Here is a 7,341-nt window from a genome sequence, read left to right as displayed (position 1 = left end):
AAAATATACTTCATTTCAATAGTACCACTGTATGCACATTAATTAAACTGAAGTTAGTTTACACCTATAATTCAGTTTTAATAAAATTAATTATGATTACTATAGCTTCAAACTGTTTGAGTTACTTTGTCAAACATTAATAAACCAAACATTTTGATTCTAGTTGATTTTAGGCTCCAACTTCTGTGTCCAAAGCATTTTTCACAGGCATTTTCGAGAACACCTAATGCCTCCTGAATGTGCTATTGTCATTTGTCTGCTCTCTAATACTATGCATGTCTTGTGGAAGAGTACTCTTCATCTCTGGAGCATGGCAACTGAATGTCATTAGAGCTTAGGAAAAGAACATATAACCTGGGTTGGGAGTTAGTTGGGAGAAGGCCTTGAGAGAACACCCTCCAGAGTCAGTGATATATGTTGTCTCTAATTATACCCTAAAGGGCTTGATTGAGGATTAGGAGGATTCATAGCAAGTTGAAACCTCAAAGTGCTAATTTAACAGATTGGTGTTAAGTTGGAAGAAGGTCCTAAATTGAGGCAAGATAATTTTACCAGCAGACTTAGAAGGGAATGTCAATATGATGCTCACGAAATTTGCAAGAAAAAGAACTTTGAAATGTTTGGGACAAACAGGTATAGATAGACTTGAATGATGTATTGCATTTGATTCTTTCAATCAAATATTTTAACAGCTAATTTCAAAATGTCAGTGATGTTACTTCTGAACATTCAGCAATACATGCACGATAGCTCTAGAGGTGTCCATCAACTACCAGTTCAAGAGGAGTCAAGGGTGGCCCAGCCTATCTTAGGTGGTATTTATGGACCTTTTCACCCAGGACCAATAGGATGATAATTAGTTTCTCTCTACTGTGATAAAATAAAACAAACAAACAAACAAAATGTAAAGAGTTTTAAAAGATACAGTTTAAGAGGAATATTAGCAAACTAGAATTCATCAGAATGAGTCCAGGATAGTGACAGGCACAAAAACATGGTTCAACTTAGAAAACAAATGATGGAAACGTTTTAGCTTAAAAATAAGTGTGTGCTGGGTCGCCTGGGTGGTTCAGTCAGTTAAGAATCTGACTCTTGATTTCAGCTCAGGTCATGATCTCAGGGTGGTGAGGTTGAGTCCCGCATTCAGCTCCACGATGTGCATGGAGCCTGCTTAAGGTTCTCTCTCTCTCTCTTCCTCTGTGCCCCTCTCCACCCTGCCCCCGCTTGTGCTGCCTCTCTCTCTCTCTCTCTCTCAAAAAAAAAGTGTGCGTGTTTATTTATTTTAAAATTAAAAGACTATCATAATGAAGAGATACAAGTGTTCTTTTTTTGTTTTTTGTTTTTTTTTGAGAGAGAGAGAGAGTACATGGTGGGGTACAGGGAAGGGTGGGCAGAGAGGCTCCACGCCCAGCCTGAGCCTGATGTAGGGCTTGATCTCACGACCCTGAGATCATGACCTGAGCCGAAATCAAGAGTCAGTTGCTTAACCGACTCAGGCACCCTGAAGGGATACTAAGGTTCTATGTGACTCAAGAGAGTAAAAATAAGCAGTGGATAGAAGTTTAATTTCTAGATTTCAACTCAATTTAGAGAACTTTATAAGAAATAGGGGTCCCTTGGATTGGAAAAAGTTACTTTTTCAAAGGGAAAACATTTCCATTTTGTGGTCTACTAACCATTCTTTGATATAATACAATTCAAAATATAAAGAGAATAGTTTTCTAATAAACAAGGGGGTGCTGGTGTGTGGAGATTTTTAGCAAACTTGATTATAAAGACGTTTAGGAAAATAGATACAATAGCCAAATATCCACTTATAGCATAAAACTAAATTGAATACAGAGATATATTTAAATAGTGATTTTTCTACTCATTTCATATATATAGTGTCTTTATCAGAGTCTTGACATCAGTATCTTCACTAGCCAATTTGAGGGTCACCTAAAAACTTTCCTTAGCACATCATTTTCATTCTCATGTAAATTACTTGTGACACAGCACTTTCTGAATCTCTAATTGAAAATTTCATCCCAAATTACAAATACCATTTTATAAGGCATTAAAACATTTTTAACATCTGTCCTGTAAGCAGATTAAACGTGATAGTATTGCTTTTAAAAGTGATCTTTAAAAAACTGTTTACATAACCGGGGCGCCTGGGTGGCTCAGTTGGTTGGGCGACTGCCTTCGGCTCAGGTCATGATCCTGGAGTCCCGGGATCGAGTCCCGCATCGGGCTCCCTGCTGTCAGCGGGGAGTCTGCTTCTCCCTCTGACCCACCCCCTTCTCATCTACTCGCTCTCTCTCATTCTCTCTCTCTCAAATAAAAATAAATAAATCTTTAAAAAAAAAAAAACTGTTTACATAACCAATTGAAGTGTCATATCCCCAGAAATAATTATACTTGTGCTCAATTCCTTTGTCTCTTTTCTTTCTTAACCAATATTATTAGGCAACCTCCTAAGTATCTTAAGCTAGTATGCATTGATGGAAGTCTTTATAGACTAAAGTACCTTTCACAAACAGCAGGGATTTTTTTGTTTCAAATGAAGCAATTGCTAAAGTCCCATGTACTAGGAGACTTTGAAAGACATGGATTTAAGGCATCTATTAACAGATAGAAAATTGGTGGGGAAAGTGGTGGTGAGTCAACGTAACATGAGACAGATACAGAATTTTGTAAATTGCCTGCTGATTTCCTTCCTTTGTACAACAGTGCTAATTAGCATTACCCTCCTCACATATCCCCCTGTATCCCTCCCTAGGTTAGAGAATTAAAGTCCAATTCCCCAGTGATTCCTACAGGACCTCTACACTCAGATTCAGCCTAACTCTTCCACCTGAGATCATGTTGCCCTCCTCGCACACCCGCCTGGCAAGCCTCAGCAGGAGTTTTTGCCATTCCTGACACAAATGCACGCTTTCCTGCCTCTGTGCCCGTGTTGGTGATTAAGGCTGACCATCTAAGTTTCTGTCCAAGCCTGAACACTTTTGAGATGAAAGGACTTACTATTAACTATTGGGCAAAGACGATGGTGCAAACCCGGACTCTCCCAAGGCAAACAGGGAAATGAGATTGCCGTCATGATAGTGCTTCTTCTCAACCTATTCCCTTGTCATTTGCAAATTCCAGCCGTCCTGAAAGCCCAGCAGAACCAACACCTCTTTCATAATACTTTGTAGATTATGAAAGTAGACATTAAATGAGTTGAAAAGTAAAGCAAAAATAGTCACTTTGAGTTTGAATTACTCTTCTTCTAATATTTTGAGATATTAGCAATCTTATCCTTTGAAAACTGAACAATTACCACCATTCTAATCTTCTTTCTAAATTAATTGTACCTTTGCATTATATCTGACCACTTTCACAAAATTCAAGGACAAAGCCTCTCCTCCCCCAAAGAGACAACATGTCCATGTGCACTTCAAAAATCTCCTGCTTTTAGTCTATACCATGCTCTACAAAGCCCTATATTAGTTGTCTATGTCTTCCACTTAACATCTCATTCGCCTCCACTTTGCACTTTATTCTCTATGTTTAAGCAACACTGGCTTTCTTTCTGCTCCTCACACATGCCAAATTTTTCCTGCCTGAAGGCGTTTTGTCTTATTCTTTACTTTGCCCGCAATACTGCCTACTGACTCTCCCTTCCCTTCAGCTCTATGCAGGCAAATACCTTCTCATTACTCAGCACTAAGCTCAGAGAAGCCCCTTGGCCCCACCCTATCCAAATAATACTCTGTCCCTCCTGGTTCTCCCACCTTTGTCTTTTGTTTTCCTTTATTGCACTTATAATGTAATATATATATTGCACTTATAATGTAATATATATATTGCACTTATAATGTAATATATATATTGTACTTACAATGTAATATATACATATATTGCACTAATTATATATGTGTGTGTATAATATGTAATGTAATATATATAATATATATAACATATATACATATGTTGTGTATATATATATGTGTGTGTATAATTTTTACATCCTTTTATTATTTGACTTCTTCCACTAAAATATAAGCTCAGTGAGCAGACAGGCCTTGGTTCCTGCTGAGTCTGTACATTGGAACTGTGCTCCCACAGCAGACGGGCTCAGTAAATATAGGTGAATGAATACATATGCCCAGGAGTAAACTTGCATAACTTTTCTTCTGACTTCTATCACTTACCAGAATTATTTTGTATAGATGCTTTATCTTTCCATGTAAACAATGAGCTCTCTAAGGTCAGAGTCTATCCGGAAAACTCATATAGCAGTGTCTTCTCATGAAGATGCATTTTAAATGTTAATAGGTAAATTAACATATATGTTAGTAATTATTTAGAGCACAACCATGAGTGCAATCTTTCCAGATACTTATTTTTCAGAAAAAATCCCTTTGTTTCAAAAAGAGAATGATTCAATTTCCTTTTACCAGAGGCGGCCTCTAGAATAAAAGTAATTCACAGTCAATTCCTTGTGCTAAAGTCCTAAACAGGATCTGTAAGACAGGGCTGGCTCTACCCTTGGAAAACTCCTCTTTGCAGAATTAAGAATTCTTGAAAATTAAGGCCTCATTAGAATTCCTTATGAGAAGGTCTTATTAATAACCCTATTACCGCTCAGAGCAAGAACTTGTAACTTACCTGGTAATTTTCCTAAGAAGTTTCTTGTTCCCTGAAAGCCACTGCCTTCCTGCCACCCTGTTCCTCCAGTAGCTGTCTGTGAGGTAAACAGCAGCACCCTGCAGGTCCGAATCCAGCCTCAGGCTTGCCTTACTTATTGTTGTGATAGGGGATAAGATATGATTATCAGTGTGGGCTTAACAATTATCATTGAGCCAAAAGTTTGAGTCAGTTCATATTCTAAAATTTTGTCTGGCTTATTCAGAGAATCCTTTGTTTCCTTAAAAGTCAAAATGCAGGTAATATTAACCTATTGTGAGGTTTAAATAGATCATAAGTGAATAAATCCCTAGTATAGTTCCAGCACATTGTGGATAGTCAATGTATGTTCTTTCTTTTTTTATTCCCCACCCCCCCCACCCCCCACCCCGGGGCCTTAAGTAGCAATGTTAGCACCAGGGCCGCAAGACAGCTGAATACATACCCTCACTCCAGAAAACAATGTATATGGTTATTTGTGGTGGGAGGAGTGGAGGGCAGTCATAGCCCTCCTGTCCTTGACCTGTGTTCTCTAGACATACCTATCATTGCTGAGTGCCACTTTCAGAGACACACGTGTTACTGAAATAGCAATGACAGGAGGGGGGCTATGCTAAGAAGAGACTGGATTAAAACTTGCAAACTCTCTTAATATTTTTGTATACATTGTCTTATCAGTGTTATAGGACAGACTTTCATTCTTTAAACTACTATGATTCAACTTTTCCCTTCTGTTTATGCAGCATCCAAAGATGTTTGTTGCCCTGGGGTGAAAAAAGAGTGAATCTAAACCTCATTTAAACATAGGTAGGTGGTGATGAAAGATTTTCAGATAATAGCATGAAAATAACACTTGTCAGGGTTAGTAAGGGAAGAGTTCCTCTCCTGGAAAAGATCTTTTCTGGGTGAGATGAGGCAAGATACGCACCAGCAAATATAAAGTGTTAGGAGGAGCCCACGTCCAGGTGCATAGCTCTTCCTTCCACACATTTTCTCCAAAAAAAAAAGTGATTTCACAAATTTTAAGAAAAAAAATTTTTGCAGTAGGGCTTTGCACACGCAAGAGAAATTTTGTAGTGGCTCCGGTATCACGTGTCCAAGTTCAGATTCCTGATAAACAATCGTGCTTGAGAGTTAGTTACAGAAGTGTGCAAAGACACCCTTCCTCCCATATGCTCTAACCCTTACGTGTTTTGGGTGTCTCTGGTGCTGGATTTGTATTTTCTAGCACTGATAGAAGATTCCATCAGTCTGTAAAAACAAAGCAGAGATGTACTCTTCAGAAAAAAATATGTTTATAAAATCAGCATTCACTCACTACCACTTTCCTCTAAGACATTATCAAATATATTTTTGCTAAGACAGAGTGAAAGACAGAAAAGGAAAATGATCATGTGATAAGATATTACAATATCCAGAATATCAAATTCCTGTCCCCCATCCCTCCTGGGAAGTATTTGTTATCCATGTAACAGAAAGCTTAAGTGTTCATTTGATTAAAACAATTAATACAGAAGTATATAGAGATTATATATCTTACTAATGTTTAGATAGGCTCTAAGAAGCATCACTTAAGTATATGCTGCCCTCATCTACCCGTGCCCCTCTCATCTCTCTCTCTCTCTCTCTCTCTCTCACACACACACACAAAGATGCCTACAGAAAAGCATATGCCATGTTTAAAGGACCCATGGAACAAAATATTCTCTTTTTTTTAATTAACATATAATGTATTATTTGTTTCAGAGGTACAGGTCTGTGATTCATCAGTCTTACACAATTCACAGCGCTCACCATAGCACATACCCTCCCCAATGTCCATCACCCAGCCACCCCATCCCTCCCACCCCCCTTCACTCCAGCAACCCTCAGTTTGGAGGATTCAATCAATATTAGTAATATAATACCAAATATTTATGATATAATATTGTTGAGATGTTACTGTTGAGATTCTATGGAGCAATCGTTTCTGCATTGTGGGCTGTGTGGAGTCAAGATAAATATATTTGATCTGAACTTTGCAAGAAAAACACAGGTCCACAGGGATTTGAAAGAGGATGATGATTTTGGAGAAAGGTGAGGTTTTTTTAGTGATTGGAAAATAGTGTCTGCAAAGGGGATGCCGGAAGGTGAAACTGATGAGCTAAACCAGGGCCAGATTAGATAGGTCTGCAATGCCATGTTGCAATTGTGGAATTTTAGGTAATAGGGTATCAGCAGAAGGTTGTAAGCAGGAACTAATATGATCCAGAAACCCTTTCTTCAGAAAGCTAAAAGTGGCAACAATAAATATTCTTTGTTATGGCATTTATTGACCTTGAATCTATGCTGTAAATTTCACAATGATACAAGGTATATTCTAGTCCGTGGTTAGCCACTTTATGGGTCCTAATGTTGTTTGCTTCTCAGTCTTGTCGCTTGATGAACAGCATAATGCATTTGTTCAAAGTAAAGCCTTCCATATCATATCTTCAAAAGCCAAATTGATCCATCTGCTGCCATTGCATTTCCAGTGGGCAGCGTCTCTACAACTCTGAGGGAACTTCCTCAGCAACTTTTGTGGCCTTTTTGTTGTTGTTCTTATTTTCTCCTCTCTGGCTGTAGTCACTCCAGCACCCTAGGTCAAAGCTGTTTTGGTATCTCTGTGTATCCTCTACAGACATGTCTGGTTGCACAAGATGTCCT

At 38.3% G+C, this 7,341-nt stretch overlaps 1 protein-coding gene across 1 annotated transcript in view; it reads left to right on the top strand.

Moving 5' to 3' along the window:
* The window catches only part of KHDRBS2 (KH RNA binding domain containing, signal transduction associated 2), a 525,516-nt gene that overhangs the window by 252,895 nt on the left and 265,280 nt on the right, over nt 1-7,341 (top strand). The gene's annotated exons all lie outside the window — the stretch shown is intronic.

This window comes from Leptonychotes weddellii, chromosome 8, assembly GCF_054177405.1.
Source record: "Leptonychotes weddellii isolate Sample4059 chromosome 8, ASM5417740v2, whole genome shotgun sequence".
In the NCBI taxonomy this organism is placed as follows: domain Eukaryota; kingdom Metazoa; phylum Chordata; class Mammalia; order Carnivora; family Phocidae; genus Leptonychotes; species Leptonychotes weddellii.
The sequence above is the reverse complement of the archived record's forward strand: the minus strand, read 5'-3'. Positions and strand labels throughout refer to the sequence as shown.